This window comes from Mesoplodon densirostris, chromosome 14 (assembly GCF_025265405.1).
Source record: "Mesoplodon densirostris isolate mMesDen1 chromosome 14, mMesDen1 primary haplotype, whole genome shotgun sequence".
Taxonomy (NCBI): Eukaryota; Metazoa; Chordata; class Mammalia; order Artiodactyla; family Ziphiidae; genus Mesoplodon; species Mesoplodon densirostris.
The window spans coordinates 17,971,842-17,987,619 of NC_082674.1; the positions used below are offsets into that span (position 1 = coordinate 17,971,842).

At 41.6% G+C, this 15,778-nt stretch overlaps 1 pseudogene; it reads right to left on the reverse strand.

The window, feature by feature from the left end:
- Window positions 1-4,831: 4,831 nt before the first annotated feature.
- LOC132501988 (5'-nucleotidase domain-containing protein 3-like) lies at window positions 4,832-6,019 on the reverse strand (annotated as a pseudogene).
- Window positions 6,020-15,778: the final 9,759 nt, after the last annotated feature.

A 15,778-nucleotide genomic window follows, 5' to 3' on the forward strand; every position in this document is an offset into this window, starting at 1 on the left:
ACTATTAATCTTTATTTTCTTTTTAGAATGTTCTGAATTTTGTTTCATACAAATGTATTTCATAATTATATATAAATAATATAGATCCCATATATACATAATATAGATCCCAGGCCCTATTGAGAGGTGTGCCTTGGTTCCCTGGTCAGTATTCAGAGATGCTGCTCCTGTGTGCTCTCATAATTTCCAGTGCCTATAAATTTTTTTGCATTTATCCCTCTGCATTATAGTTTTCCTAATATATATCAGTCTTATCAACAAAACCATGTACATTTGAGGGCAAGCCCTTGACCTGATTCAAGTTTGATTTTCCCTTATATGCCACCTGGCTTATAGTTTATGCTCGGTCAATGTTTGCTGAATGAATAGATGCATAAATGAGTAGGTCTCATGGCTTCTAGAAGTAAACCAGTCTTCAGAGTCTAGTTAGAAAGCCATCAGACAAGTGATACCTAACTTGCCCTTCATAATCCGGCTGTATCACACAAGACCCACAGTCTAGGATTCCCTGGAGGGGTTCCCTCAGGTACACACCAAGTGCTCAATACTCATTTGTTGAAAGAAAGAATAAAGAATTGAAAATGGATGACAATGAAGAGAAGAGATTATAACAGCACCAGCTCCATCCGAAGCAGAGGATGTAGTAAGGGCTGGCACCAAGATCTGAACATCACTCTGAAATTAAAAGTCACAGAAGTGAAGGAATCTTAGAGATCAAATAATCCATCTTTCTCATTTCACAGGTAAAGAGACGATGGCCCAAAGAGGAGAGATGATTTCCTAGAGACACAGGACAGTTTAGCAGCAGAATCTAGGCTGGAACCGGAATTCTCACCACTCCCTGCAAAGCTGCCTCTTTACTCAACCAGCGCCTGAGGTTTCTGTATATTTCAGCATGCTCTAGTTTTCTAGCTGGACAAATAGAAGGCAAAATCAGGATGTTCCCTATTCATCTGTTTGTCTCTTTTCCCTTCTTCCATCCACTTTATATGCTGTCTGAACCGAACCCCCTCCCAGAGCAACTGCCCCTCTGAAGGCAACCTGCAAGCATCCAGAGACCCCGCTGCCCCAGGTGGTGAATCTCACCTACCAGGGTTTTGTTCTGTTGAAGAAAAGCAAATCCTGCATCAGGCAACAAATACTTTCTGATTCTTGAATAATTGAAAGGCTGGGCCCCAAGCCGCAGCAGGCGAAGAACTGATTAGAAATGGAGAAGGGGCGGGGGAGGGGGGGACCAGCAGCCAGCATCCCGCCCTGGAGTTAGGGCACTCCACAGGGAAACCGCCTCCCTCAGGACCTGCTGCCAGGGCCCAGGCCTGTTTGTGGGACAGCGGGAAGAACTGTGCAACCACTCGCATCTTCATAATTCCATAGCAAGCCTCTGTTTCTGCTACCAAATTAATCTCTATGGTGAAAACAGAGATCACTTAATGTACCGCATCACTAAGCCTGTGAAAACTGATCAAAGGAATTGAAAGTATGACTCAAACAAATGTCTTCATATTATCTTCAGATGGACTATCAGTGAGAATAAGCCCATTTCTCAGCTCACATATGAGTACTGAGACAATACAGACCTTCTCCTCATTTTCATGCTCTCCTTGACCAGGTCAGATGAAAAAGATAAACCACACCTCACATTAACAGCATTTTTCAGCCTTATAACCACAGCACCTCTTATATCCACTCAATGAGGCAGACAGAACAGAGATTTCTTTTATCCAGGGGAGATCGAAGAACACAATAGGAATTGGACCCAGGACCTGCAGCTCATGCTTGTGTTACCCTCTGGGACCAGCTCTCTCCAGTCTTATATGCGTCCTGCCCATGCTCTATATGGAACCACAGCCATTTCTACAAACTTCAGGTTCAACCAGATCATTCTTCTGTTATATCTATATTTTGTCAATAATTTCCCATCGCCCTCAAGATAGAGACCCAAGTGCTGAAGAGGGTTCAGGGCCTCCTCATTCCAGTCCGCCTTCAGGTTCTCAGCGTATGCACGATGCCCCCCTCAGTGGGCATGACCCCAACCACAGCGACTTCGGCCCTCCTGGCCTCGGAAGTGCCAGAATTATGGCTCAGGTCCTTCACGTGTGTGTCCGCCAGGCCTGGAACATCCTCCCCTAGTAAGCTGTTCCTCACCCCTCAAGGCTTTGATCCCTAAGGCTCTCTAATCCCTAGGGAGGGGAAGCCCCTTGTCGTACATCCCTATAGCACCCTCTCCTCCCGGTTCGTCTCCCTCGTGATTCTGGCTCCAGGGCCCTCTTCTCCATCAGACTGTGAGCCCCATGATGCTACAGGATCACAACTGTCTGGGTCATGTCTATGAACCAGCACCTATTACAATGCCTGGCTCAGAGCAGGGCTTAGTAAATATTTGCTGAATGAACAAACTTTTTTAAATGGCTAAATAAAAAGCAAAAAGTGAAACAGAATCAAAATCAGGCTACTAAAAAGGCCTTACTGAGTATATTTGCATTCAGTTTTTAAAATTGTTTAATGAATATTTATTTAGTGTCTGCTATGTGCCAGGAACTGCTCTAGGCACAGAGAAAACAACAGTGAAGAAAAAAGGCAAAAATCCTTGCACTCAAGGGGTCGCTTTTGTTAAGGGAGACAAAAAATGAAGAAAATAAATGAAAGGTATAGTTTGTTAAATGGTGCTTAGAACAACTGGAGGGGTGATAGAGGAGGAAACGGGATGTGTAAACATAGGTGCTGAGCACAGGTAGCTAAAGCTAATTCTCATGCTACCTAAGAAGTCCCCGAAGTCTGTATTCCACTAAATTTCTTTTCTTTTTTATACAATTCCCCTAATGGTGTACATTTAATTAGCTTTCTATTTTAATGCTATTTTAGCTCATTCTGGGTTGATATATGGGTCAGGCATCATTTTTTTCTCCCATCAAATTATTTCCTTTGGATAAATTCCTAAACGGAGAATTATTTAATCAAATGTACATTTTTCAGACCTCGCAAGGCACAGTACTTCCATTTTGCTATCACAAATAATTTTAGAAACTTATAAGGCCACAAGCAAAAACCACTTTCATCATAGCATCAGCAGGGATGAGAACTATTGCTGCTTGTTTGTTTACAGTTGTTCTTTTAGTAGATGTGAAAATAGTATTTCAAGGTTCCTTTCATTTGTTCCTCTTTGATTCTCCCATTTTTATTTTTACAGTCTGATTGCCCGAGTACAAAGTAGTGTTTCTCTACCTCGTGGACAAGCATGACCGTGTTTCCTAAACCCGAGATCTTTGCATTTTCACAAGAGAGCAAAGGCTGCGTGAAAGGCCAAGACAGGAAAAGAGATTCCACAGAATGACCAGGCTTTTCCATTAAGACAACTAGATCATGAAAGCTACTAGAGATGAAGTATGAAAAAGGGTGATAGGGTTCTGACCATGTTGGCAACATGTCAAGTACTTAAATATCAAATACTTAAGGCAAATAAGCAATAATCGCATGCAATAGTAAGAACTAAAGTTGTGATGGTTCTCAAGCACTTATAGAACATCTATTCCTTTTGACCAGTTGAAGAAGACCTCAAAGGTAACGGTTTTTGCTCTTTATTTGCCTTTTTTTTTTCTTTTTCTTTTTTTTTCTGGTAATACACTTTTTTTTTTTTTTTTTTTTTTTCTTTTTGCGGTATGTGGGCCTCTCACTGTTGTGGCCTCTCCCGTTGCGGAGCACAGGCTCCGGACGCGCAGGCCCAGCGGCCATGGCTCACCGCTCCGCGGCATATGGGATCCTCCCAGACCGGGGCACGAACCCGTATCCCCTGCATCGGCAGGCGGACTCTTAACCACTGCGCCACCAGGGAGGCCCTGGTAATACACATTTTAATAAGATTGTAACACACCCGGTAGGGGTCACGGCGTGGCACTTCATCACAAGGACATTTTTTTGGTTTCATTTCCCATCCTCCAATGATCACCTTCAAGCAATACACGGGTAACAGTTTCAGGTAAAATAAAGTCCTGGGAGACGAACAACAAATGCACCGGCGTTTGTCTTCTGACCTGTTCGTTTCTCGCAGCCTCATTCTACAAAGTCTGTTCTGCTGGCTGGAATTTAACCAGAAGCTCTTCTCTCTTTGCCCTCCTTTTCTGGGGAAAAGAGTGAACCTGCCCATCACTTGGGGCACAATGGTCCTTCCCCTGCAGGGGGCAGGACACAGAAAACGGATACTGAGGACAATCGAGGCCAAGGACTTGCAACTTCTCTTGTTCTTTCTCACGAAAGACTTCCAGAGAGGCTGAATCTGCTTTCAAGTGAGGCACCAGAGTGCCAAAGCCCTAGTACCAGAAGATATCTGGGAACTGGCTGTCATCTAGGGGACCGTCTCTGCCGCTAACATCGTGGTATGCTATCGGAGCGCTCGCTCAAGCATCAGCTTTCTGTGAGCAGTTCACAGGTGCACATCACTGGGCCCCTGCACTGCCTGTGAATGTTCAGTTTTTCCATGCATTTTCCATGGAGGAGTCAAGAAGAGTTTCAAAACGTCACCTGCTGGAATCCAGAGATGGTATCAAGAAGCCTCCCCATCCCAGAAAATCTGACACCAGTTACGGTACCTTAGTAAACAAGAAGGCTGATCACAGGGTGTTGACAGGAAGCCAGCCGCTGGCCCCACAGGTACAGGAAGGCAGTCCCCGTGGGCTGCTAGCTCCTGTCTTCACGAGCTGGGGGGTATCCTCCATAATGTACAAAACAGATATCACAAGGCATGTCTGTAAGCGACAGTCACATCCACACAAAGTCTGCCCAGTGCGGGGCCGCCGCTGGTCCTGGCTTTTCGCGCCCAGTGTGGCTGGGCCACTGGCTACTTGGCCTGGGCCTCCTGCAGGAGTGGCAGCCTGGTGGCCAGGGGCCTGTCGGACCAGGCAGGAAGTTTGTGCTGCAGTGGGATCCTCCAGGGGTAGAACATGTAGCTGATGTCATAGCTCAGGCGGCAGCTCAGGGATGCCACATAGATGTCGGCAAATCGCGATAGGCGCCGCAGGAAGTGCGTGGGGTTCTGGTCTATGCGGAACAAGCTTCCAAACTGGGTGCTGAAGGAACCTTTGGTCATTTCTCTCAACTCCTTCCTCTCCTTTTTCCACTCCTGCCAAACCAGCTGTGACTCTGCATCTCTGTGAACGTGCATCTGCTCCAATAACCCAGTCAAGGTCTGTAGCCAGGTAATTGTTTGAATGTACTGTTCCATGTTCATGATTCTGAGCTCAGATCTCAATTCCAGGATAATTGCACCCATTCACCAGCCATGCTGGTGTCAAGACCACCAGGTCACTGTATATATGGTCACCAAAATACAACACTTTGGATCCCCTCCATCCAGTAAGCTTCAAAAATTCATATAAATTGCCCTGCTTATAAATCTGGCCTTTCTGCAATGTGTAGATTTTATCCTAGAGTAAGACACCTTTCACATTCACCTTTCGGAAGGGACTCCACTTATCACTAAAGAAGTTTGGCTTCTCCGCCTGAACAATGACCACATCAAACAGGTCCCTCCAGTCTTGTCCAACAGTATACCTCATCCCTTCATCCACAAAGCTCCTGGGGCTATTGGTGATGAGAAACATCTTCTTGCCATGATCAGCCAGTTTGGCCAACACTGCATGGGTCCGCTCAGGGTAGCAGATGTACTTTTCAATATCTGCTTCAACTGCTCTGTCCATGATTCCTTTGGTGTGCACCTCCCGAATTGAATCCTTGACGTCTCTGTACAGGTGCACAGGCTCACAGTCGATGTTGTTCTTCAGAAAGTACTCGTTCACACAGGACAGCAGGGTCATCTCGGGCAGGGAGAAGATGTCCATGAACACGGACATGATGTCATGGTGTTTCCGTGGGAACTCTCATAAAAGTTGGTCATCTGTTCCAAAGGCACGTAGGAGCCCTGGTACATTTCAGTGACTTCCTCATCAGGGACCACGCTGAGGCCTCTGTAGACAGTTCCCAGCTGGATGTAATGAAAAGCACTGATCTTCATCAAGACCGACTGCTGCACGTCCTAATGCAGTCCACGGATTGCAAAGTTTGGGTCATACTCATACTTCCTGATTTCCATGGGATACCTGCGTTTGTTGATGAGAAGGTCCGAGCGGCATTAAATATCAGTGTGTGGAGGTGCTTGGAATAAAACACCAAGGTGTAATCATAATCAAAGCCGTAGATTTCAATGTCCGACAGGCTCGTCTCATTGTTTGAGAAGATGGCATCTGGATGCAACAGTTGCTCATAACTGAAGTAACCAATTCTTCCGTGCTCCTCTTCGCCTCCCGGTAGTGCTCCCAAAGGTAGCGCTTCATGTCTGGGGCGGTCCCAGGTGCCGTGCATAAGGGCCCCGTGCGGGGCCGCGTGCCACCGCCCCCGAGCCGCAGTCCGGCAGCCGCCCCCGCCCTTGCACTGGCCCCATGAGTCACCGCAGCCGCCTGCGGCCGCCCCACCGCAAGTGGCGCCTCAGGCTATTTGCCTTTGTTGAGTAAAGATTTTCCAGTTTGTATCCTGAAGGCTTGATTATTCAGATTATTTCTGTATAGCTGAATAAATTAGTAAGTAAAGGCCTTTTGGTTAATTATTTCATTTAGAAAATTATATTAAATAGCTATTTAGATCACTCATTGCTCTATTTCATTCTTATGTTATCGTTAATATGTAGTTTTCAAAGTTGTACATGGACTCTAACCAATCAGATGTTAGATTCATTTTCACTTTCAAAGATAGTAATTGGACATTTCAACTGCTAATTTAAGTTTACTGTCAAATAGGAGACACTTTGGACAATTTATGTTTTTTTTTATTGTCTGGCATATTTGTTCTTTTGACATCAACTAGTTATCATGTCTTTTGATTTCAACTAGATTTTATGTCTTGGTATTCCTTTTTAAATGTAGCATAATTTACGTATGATATTGACCATTTCGATGTGCAATTCTACGAGTTTAACACATCAGGTTACAAATAATGTAACAGCTACCAGGGTCAAGATTTAGAACTGTCCCATCTCCTTCAAAAAATGTCCTTATGCCCCTTGGCAATCAAGCTCTCCCTCTATTTTCAGCCCCTGGCAACTACTGATCCGTTTTTTGCCTTTTCCAGATTATCATGTAAATAGAATCATAAAGTATGCAACCTTTTGAGTCTGGCTTCTTTCATTTGGCAGAATGCATTCAAGATTCATCCAGGGTGTTACACGCTTCAGTACTTTTTGCTACAGAATAGTGTTCCTTTACATGGATGTGCCACAGTTTGTTTATCCACTTATTAAAGTGCATTTTGAGTTGTTTTCGGTTTAGAGAAATAGTGAACCAAGCTGCTATAGACATCCAGTCACAGGCCTTTCTGTGATCATGTTTTCATTTCTCTTGGGTAAATATCTAGGAGTGGCATTGCTGGGTTGTTCAGTGACTTATAAAAAATTGCTAAATGGTTGTACATTTTGCATTCCCACCAGCAAGATATGAGAATTCCAGTCACTTAACATGCTTATCACCTCTTGATATTGTCTGATATTTTAGCCTTTGTATTAGGTGTGGAGCAGTGTCTCATTGTGATTTTAATTTGCATTTTTCTGATGACTAATGAAGATGAACAACTTCTCCTGGGCTTATTTGTCATCCCTGTGTTTTGGTGAAGTGTCTTCAAATATTCTTCCATGTTTAATTGGTTGGATGTTTTCCTATTATTGAATTTCCAGAGCAATTTATATATTTTGGATACAAGTCCTTTCTGTTTCACCAATATCTCCTCTTAGCCCATGGCTTGTCTTTTCATTTTCGTAACAGTATCGTTTGCAAAACAGAAGTTTTTCATTGTGAAGAATTCCAATTTCTATTCCTTTTAAACAGTGTGTGTGGTTTTTTCCTAGCTCTTTTTGCTCCTTGCACCACCATCAGTGATCATTGTACAACAGATTTGTTTTGGTCTATTTCACAAAGCACACGCAGTTGCCGCTTCATCTGCTTAACATCAAGGGAAGAAGTATGAGGACATGGGATGAGCATTGAACTGAGAGTCAGGATGTCTAGATTCCTATTTTGTCAGTGGTTTGCTATCAACTGTGGGCTAATTATTTAAATTCTTTAGGCCTCCATTTCTTTTTTTTTTTTTTTTTTGCTGTACGCGGGCCTCTCACTGCTGTGGCCTCTCCCGTTGCGGAGCACAGGCTCCGGACACACAGGCTCCGCGGCCATGGCTCGCGGGCCCAGCCGCTCCGCGGCATGTGGGATCTCCCGGGATCGGGGCACGAACCCGTGTCCCCTGCATCGGCAGGCGGACTCTCAACCACTGCGCCACCAGGGAAGCCCAGGCCTCCATTTCTTCATCTCACATTAGAAATAAAACCCAACTTACCCATTTCAGGAATGGTGAGGATATAGTGAGATAAAAGATGCAAAAGTATTTTCAAAGTGCTGGAAGGATGCTACATGCATTGTATTTTCCTCTTCCAAGAGCCTTGTGTCAACTTTGACAGTCACACTGGACCCACATTACAAAGGTACCTCTATAACTACAAATATAAGGCTCTAATACACTTTGTGTACCCAGTACTTCCCTCTTTCACTCTAGAATACCCTTTGGTAACTTCAAATTTCTTTTCACACTCTTATATCCATCTTTAAAATTCTATATATTTAATACTGGATAATCTTCAGATTTCATTTCAGAAACTTGTAATTTTTATTTTTTTCAAAAAGAAACGCTCTAACCAGCAATAGAATTGAGTAAGATTCCTTCCCTTGGACATTTGGCAGAAACATCTTCTTTCATGAAATAGTGGTGTTATCCAACAATGGAGCATAATTTTTTTTCTTCTCTCTCTCAAGGGAGGAAACTGAAGTATAGCACAAGATTAAATATTCTCTAGGATATGTACAGTCCCTTTTCCAGTAAAAATAGGTAAAGAAAAGGATATTTCTGTGCACAGGAATATTTGTGTTTAGGAATTTTAGCTGTAAGCTTCTAAAAATTCAAACTGTCTAGGAAAGGAATAAATTTTTTTTAAAGGTTTAGTCTATATAACCATAGGGAGTTGATAATTTGTTACTTTCATGAAGTATTTAAAATCTTTATTTAACATTTTGAATTTAAAAAATTAAAAAGGCTTCTTTATCAGTTATGTAGCTAATTTTGGTAAAATTGCTGTTAGTCTATTTTGGGAAATAGGTAAATCTTACAGTGAATTCATAATAACCAAATAAGTCAAGTCCAGAATAATTGCTTTTTTTTTTTTTTTTTTTTTTTTTTTTTTTTTTTTTTTTGCGGTACGCGGGCCTCTCACTGTTGTGGCCTCTCCCGTTGTGGACCACAGGCTCCGGATGCGCAGGCCCAGCGGCCATGGCTCACGGGCCTAGCTGCTCCGCGGCATGTGGGATCTTCCCGGACCGGGGCACGAACCCGTGTCCCCTGCATCGGCAGGTGGACTCTCAACCACTGCGCCACCAGGGAAGCCCCAGAATAACTGCTTTAAAATGAAGGTCAAATTATGTCACCACTCTGGCCAATGGCTTTGCCATCTTACTCAGAGTGACAGCCAATTCCAAGGGTCCACTCTCCCCCACCTCCCTGATGTCAGCTCCTGTCACTCTCCCCTCTTGCCTTCCCCACTCCAGTTTACTGGCCTTCTGTTCCTTGTTCATTTCAGCTCTTGTGTTCTCACTGGTGCCCTCTGCCTGGAGTGCCCTCCTCCCAACTATCGCATGGTTCATTCCTGGTCCAGGACCAGCTACGTAATTTGTTTGGCCCAGTATAAAATGAAATGTATTTTGTTAAAAAATTATTAAGAATCTAAGATGGCAATAGCAGAGTATTAAATCAAGTGTGGCTACATAGGTAAGTACACCCACAAAGTCTGCCCTGCCTGGCTCCTTGATTCCTTCGTGTCTCTGTTTCAAAGTCACCTTGTCTTAGAGAAGTTGTCTTTCTGTCCATTCTATATGAAAGAGTTACCCCTAGCATGTTGGCCCTTTTATTTTATTTATTGATTACTCGATTGTCTACCTTTCCACAGTGGGATATAAAGTCCTTACATGCTTTATCACCCAGAGCATAAGACATACCCAGCATATAACACAGTAGCCACTCAAATATTTGTCAACTGAATGACTAAAGGAGTAAATGAGAAGTAATAAAAATCCAAAGCCATATGAATAAAAAAAATCAAGAGACAGACCAGATTTTAAAACAGCAAATATAAAAACTGTATTTGCATGTATGGGGAGAGGCTCAGATTTGGAAATTCAAATTTAGGAAAAAGGAGAATGGACTCAGCCTCAGTTCTTACATTAGCTGGTTCTGTGACTTTGGAAAGGTGTCTCAATCCCTCTGAATCCCATGCTGTCACCAGTGCAGTAAGGGGCCTTCCAACACTTCATTCTGTGACTTTATGGAACAGTCTCAAATGTGACAGTATAATATAATAATCTGATTAGTTGAAGATATTTTCTATACATGTGGGTCAAAAAACAAAAACAGGATGCTCTTTGGATGACTGGTCTAGCATTTCTCCAGTCTTCTCCTTCAATGTGATGGTCCACTTACGAATATGTATGGTATCCAGTATACATATATACTGTATGATATATTGTGGCCTCACAAAATCATTTTTCCTGAGAAAAAAAGGGCTCTGCTTTGAGGAGTAGCTAGAATTCTTACAAATAGCTTATTACGTATCAGAGTTTGGGTGACTTGGCCATTTAAACTCTTAAATTGATGACATTCATGTGTTTATTCGAATCCACAGGCTGTCATATGTTAGTTCTTTAAGAAGAGTTGCAAATCTAACTGTGGAGGTCCCCAGGCCCGCACACTTCTCCTCACTCCTTTTGGGGACATTCTGGGGTATCTACTGCTGAATCCATTGTGGAAAACAGAGTCTTCATTTAATATGCCAAGCTCCCTTTTGATATTATTAATTTGAAAAATCATGAAGAAATGTTGTGATCATAAATTCTCCCAGCATAGAGGATGTTGAAAAAAAAAACCCCACAAAACACTAAATTGCCTTCTGGCTCTGTATGTGTCTGTGTTGAAAAATATTTGTTTTCCAAATCTCAGCCTCTATCCTTTTTGGTCAATAGTTGTGCATAGTACTTGCTCTGTAGTTTGTTTTTCATGTCCATTTTGCTTGGGATAATGTCCTATGTCTTTTTTATTCTTCTGATTCTTTCTCCTCTACTCATTGTGCTTTTTTAGCAAAGAAGCAAACTGATTTCTTCCCCTAGAATCCACATTAATCCTTCCCACTTAAAGATTTCTGATGTGCTTTTATCACTGTTTTAAAATAATCCCCATATTCTATCTGATAGGAGAGCAAGATGGACCCCCATCACATAAGAATACACAGAGGCAAAATGAACTAAAAGTGAAACCCAATACAGATGTTAAGAGCACAGCTATAGCCTTGGTCAACTGAATAAGGAAGGGCTTAGGAGTCCTATAAATCTCAGTACAAGGTTAGAATAGGACTTACTACCAGGCTCCACTGATGCTGAAGTCTTGATAGCCTCTTGATTATGAATCCTACTTCTAGGGGCAAGGATTATAGTTCCTTATTGGGCAGCCCCAGTTATAACAGTTAGGGAAATCTGAATATAGGAAATTTGCTTCATCATCAAAAAGGCAGGTTAGACAGAGCAGAGCTTAGTGAATTAAAGATAAGTTATCATTGAATGTCTTCTTGCTCAGACAGTAAGGACAAAGTAAGAATAAAAAGCACTGTATGTACATATTATTCCCAATTGTGCTACCAGCATGCAAAAAGCATCTGAGAAGCATGAAAATCCAGAACATCCCATGGACATCCCATAAATGAATGTGCACATATAGATTCAGGGACATCAAGGATGATTTCCTGTCTATGAAAAACACCTCCTTCTCTCCTTCCTGAAGGTTTGGATAAAAGCATAAGAAATCTTCCTACAACAAAAAATTAAAAGAGAGATTTGGCCACCTGGGATAGAAGAAAAAACCTCTGTGGTAGGAACTGGAAGATCTGTTTCCAATCCCAACCATTTCACTAACCAGCTTGAGTAAGTTTCTCGTAGACCCTTTGTACCAACACTTCTGTCAGCTAAACACCATGGGTGGGACTCACCCAGCTGACATCAGGTGGGACAGAAGAATCACCCAGCCGAGCCCTTCTCAAATGTTTGAAGGACAACACTGCCTCAAAATTATACAATTATATATAATTATTATAATTATATATAAAAATAGGTGCTGTTTGAAGCTACTAAATTTTGGAGTAACTTGTTACACAGTAATAGGTAACTGAAACTGAATTTTGTACTGGAAGCAGGTGCTGTTAGAACACAATCCTAAAGCACGTGGCATTGGCTTTGGAGTGGAGACGTGGGTGCAAGGTAGAAGAGCTTGGATGAGACTGTTGGTAAATTGTCAAATGACAAAAGGAAAAATGTTTTTGGAGCCTGGAGAAAAGAGGTAGTGGTAGAAAGTTCAGCGAAACTGTTGCCTATAGTAATGTAGAAAATAGAAAAACTAATGAACCGTTAGATCAGGCTAAAGAGATTTCCAGACATCAAAAGTAGCAACTGGTTTATTTTTACTTTATGTGACAAAATGCCATAGAGAGTATTTAGATTAAATACGAAAATGTACAATTTTCAAGCAGATTTTAGAGGAAATACAAGGAAGCCAAGACTTGCTGTTTCCAAAACAAAAGTGTTTTCCATTCCCAGCGTCTCTGGATGGTAAAATAATCTCAAAGTAAGAAATGGTCTCAGGGTAAAGATCTTAAGGTTGTTGCTATAAGACCTTTGTTGAGACTCAGAAGGATTTAAGGGTATGCATAGTAGGACTGATAAAAATCTTAAGGAAATGCCTAGTGGATTCTCTTTGGTAGGAAAGGAGCCTTTAAGAATCTAAGGGTTAAGTGTTGTAAAATCTTTTATCTAGATAAAAAGGTGTCAAGAATCTTGAAGGCTTTGTCCCATAGCACCCTGTGTCACAACAAGCCAGAGAAGAGCTTACCTGGAAGATAATTGTGAGTATGATTGTGATCTAATGGAATTAACCCCAAAAAGAGTCCTGCAAACACACAAAGAGAGTTTTAAGAGAAATGTACTATAGAAGCAGTTAGCTGAATGGACACAGTCCAGAATGAAAAGAGACCTTTGTACCCACAAAGGAAGCAGACAGAGAAAAACTACCTAGCCAAGCACAGGTCATTTGCTATATAAAAGAAAGGATGACTTGGAGGGTAAAACCAAGAGCCCAAAGAAGAGAGAAAGGAACCAGGGAGAATCATACCCAGGGAGGAAGACTGGGCCGAATCAAGGAAGTGGCAACAAGTACACAGTTCCATTTTATACATAGTTGGATTTCCGAATTGGTCTAGACCAGTGACTGCTATGTGCCTCCTATTCCCAGCTGTTTGGATGAGAATGTCTGTTATATTTATCCTCTTCCTGTATCACCACTGTCTGTTGGCTGTGAAGCGGCAGATAACTCATCTCTTTATTCAACATGTTCAACTTCTAGACTGACTTACATAACAATATTCTGAACCTCAGCTTGAGCCTCAAGCTAGAATTGGGTGAGAATTTTGAAGGTCTTGGGAGATGTAAATGTATTTGCATGTGGAAGAAATATTAATGGTCTATGGCCAAAAGGTGGACTGTGATAGGTGAAAGGTGGTCACAATTTCTTTGATACTCCTCCCCTGGAAAGCTGGAGTCTAATATTCTTCCCTTCTAATCTGAGCTGGCCTCCTTGACTTGTTTGATAGAATCCAGCAGAATTGACATTCTGGGAATTTTGAGACTAAATCATATAAAGTCTTGAATTTTTCATCTATGTGGCCTCTTGGGACACTTTCTGGGAACCAGGAACCACCATGCTGGAGAGGACACATGTAGGCATTAAGATGACGTCTCCACTTAGCACAGTCCTCCAGCTCAGACATAGCATGGAGCTCTCTTGGACCCATGGACCAGCCCATCCACCAGCTGTATATTACAGAGTGACCTCAGTCAATGCTGTGTGGAGTAAAAGAGTTGCCCAGCTAAGCCCTGCCTGAATGTCTGAATCACAAAATTGTGAGAAAAAAAATATATTTTTATTTAAAGCTGTTGTGTTTGGGGAGGATGAATTGTTTTGCAGCAGTAGATAACCAGAACAAAATCTCTTCCTCTTTCTGGGTCTCAGTTTCCTCACCAACAAAATGTGAGATTTGAATCAGACCTCTAAGTTTCTTCAAATTTTAACAAAAATAGCAAAATAACACATAACTATTTTTGTTAAACTGCCATAATTTTACCTATAAAACATCTATAAATAGTAAGCATTACAAATTATGTCACTTTTGACTAAAATGTCAGAAGTAGAGTTAAAACACTGGGGCATTATTGTCAATACACACTAACCACCATTCTGGCTGAAGATAGGTTAGCAAGGTTAACATTTTTATAGAGAGACAAACTGATTTCTCCTCAATGATTCTCCACAGGGGCTGGCTAAATGCACTCAAATTACTTAATATCTAAAACAGCAAAGTCTTTCAAACAAAATTTACCTTGAACAAGGCGTATGAAAATTGATCCAGAAAATTAATTCCTATCTGCAAACACATCAGTGACTATGTATATATGTATGGGTAAACGCATATACTTCTGCCTACCCATTTAGCACAGTAGGTCTTAACTCAGAGTCTACGTACCCTCAAGGAGTCCAAGGATAGAGTTCAGGTGGTTCACATATTTTCAATGGAAAAAATTACATATTTATTTTCCCTAACCTTTAACTGAATTTAGCATTAACTTCAATTATGCATGCAGGTAGCAAACCAGAAAAGTATTAGCAGTATCTGTGATTTTTGTTACCGGTAGCAGTCACCAATATTTTCATATCACATAACAGTTGTTGCAGATATCTCTAATTATCATTTATGCTCATCACAACTTTGTAGCGTTATTAATCCCACTGATAGAGTCACTACTGAATGCATTAATAAAGATATACATATGTTATTAATGTATGAATCCTACTATATCATAAATTCACTTGATATTTTAATATTATATCATAATTGGTTTCCTTTTTAATGCTATGTTTTAAAATTTATGTATATTTTAAAAATTATTCTAAAAAAGGATCCATAGGCTTCTCTAAGTCTAGAGAAGGGGCCGATGGCACCAAAAGGTTAAAAACCCCTCACCGGCCTCTCCAGCCAGCCAGCATACACCAAGCCCCTGCCACGGGCCCAGCGTGGTCCTGGAGATCGACACACTAATACATTAGTTTTCTCTCATGCTTTGCTTCCGCTTCCTGTTTCCTACGTTAGTTGCTCTGAATATCAGCCCCTGACTTAGGCCCCTATCTCACTTCTGGCCTCCTCATTCTTCACAGATTATTTGGCCTCATACTTCATTACAGAGAAATTGGAACTTCCTCATTTTATCTATGTCCATTGATTCTATTGCTACCTATATGCTGTTCTCTCTCGAATATATAAATTTCCAAATCTCATGTCTCTTTTGAATTTGAATTCTACCTGCCTGCTCATCCTGAATATCCTCCGCACACTTCAAATTAAACAGGATCATTCATTACCCATTCCTGCCATCACAAGCTCTGACTCACTCACACCTAGGCACAGATGGTGACAACAATTCTATGCATTAGAATCTTTGGTGCCATAACTGTATTTAACTCCCTCTCCCTCATCCCCAAATTGTAATATTTAATTTGTCCCTTTAAATATTTCTGAAATCCATTTCTCTTACTTGACCCAGACCCTGCTCAA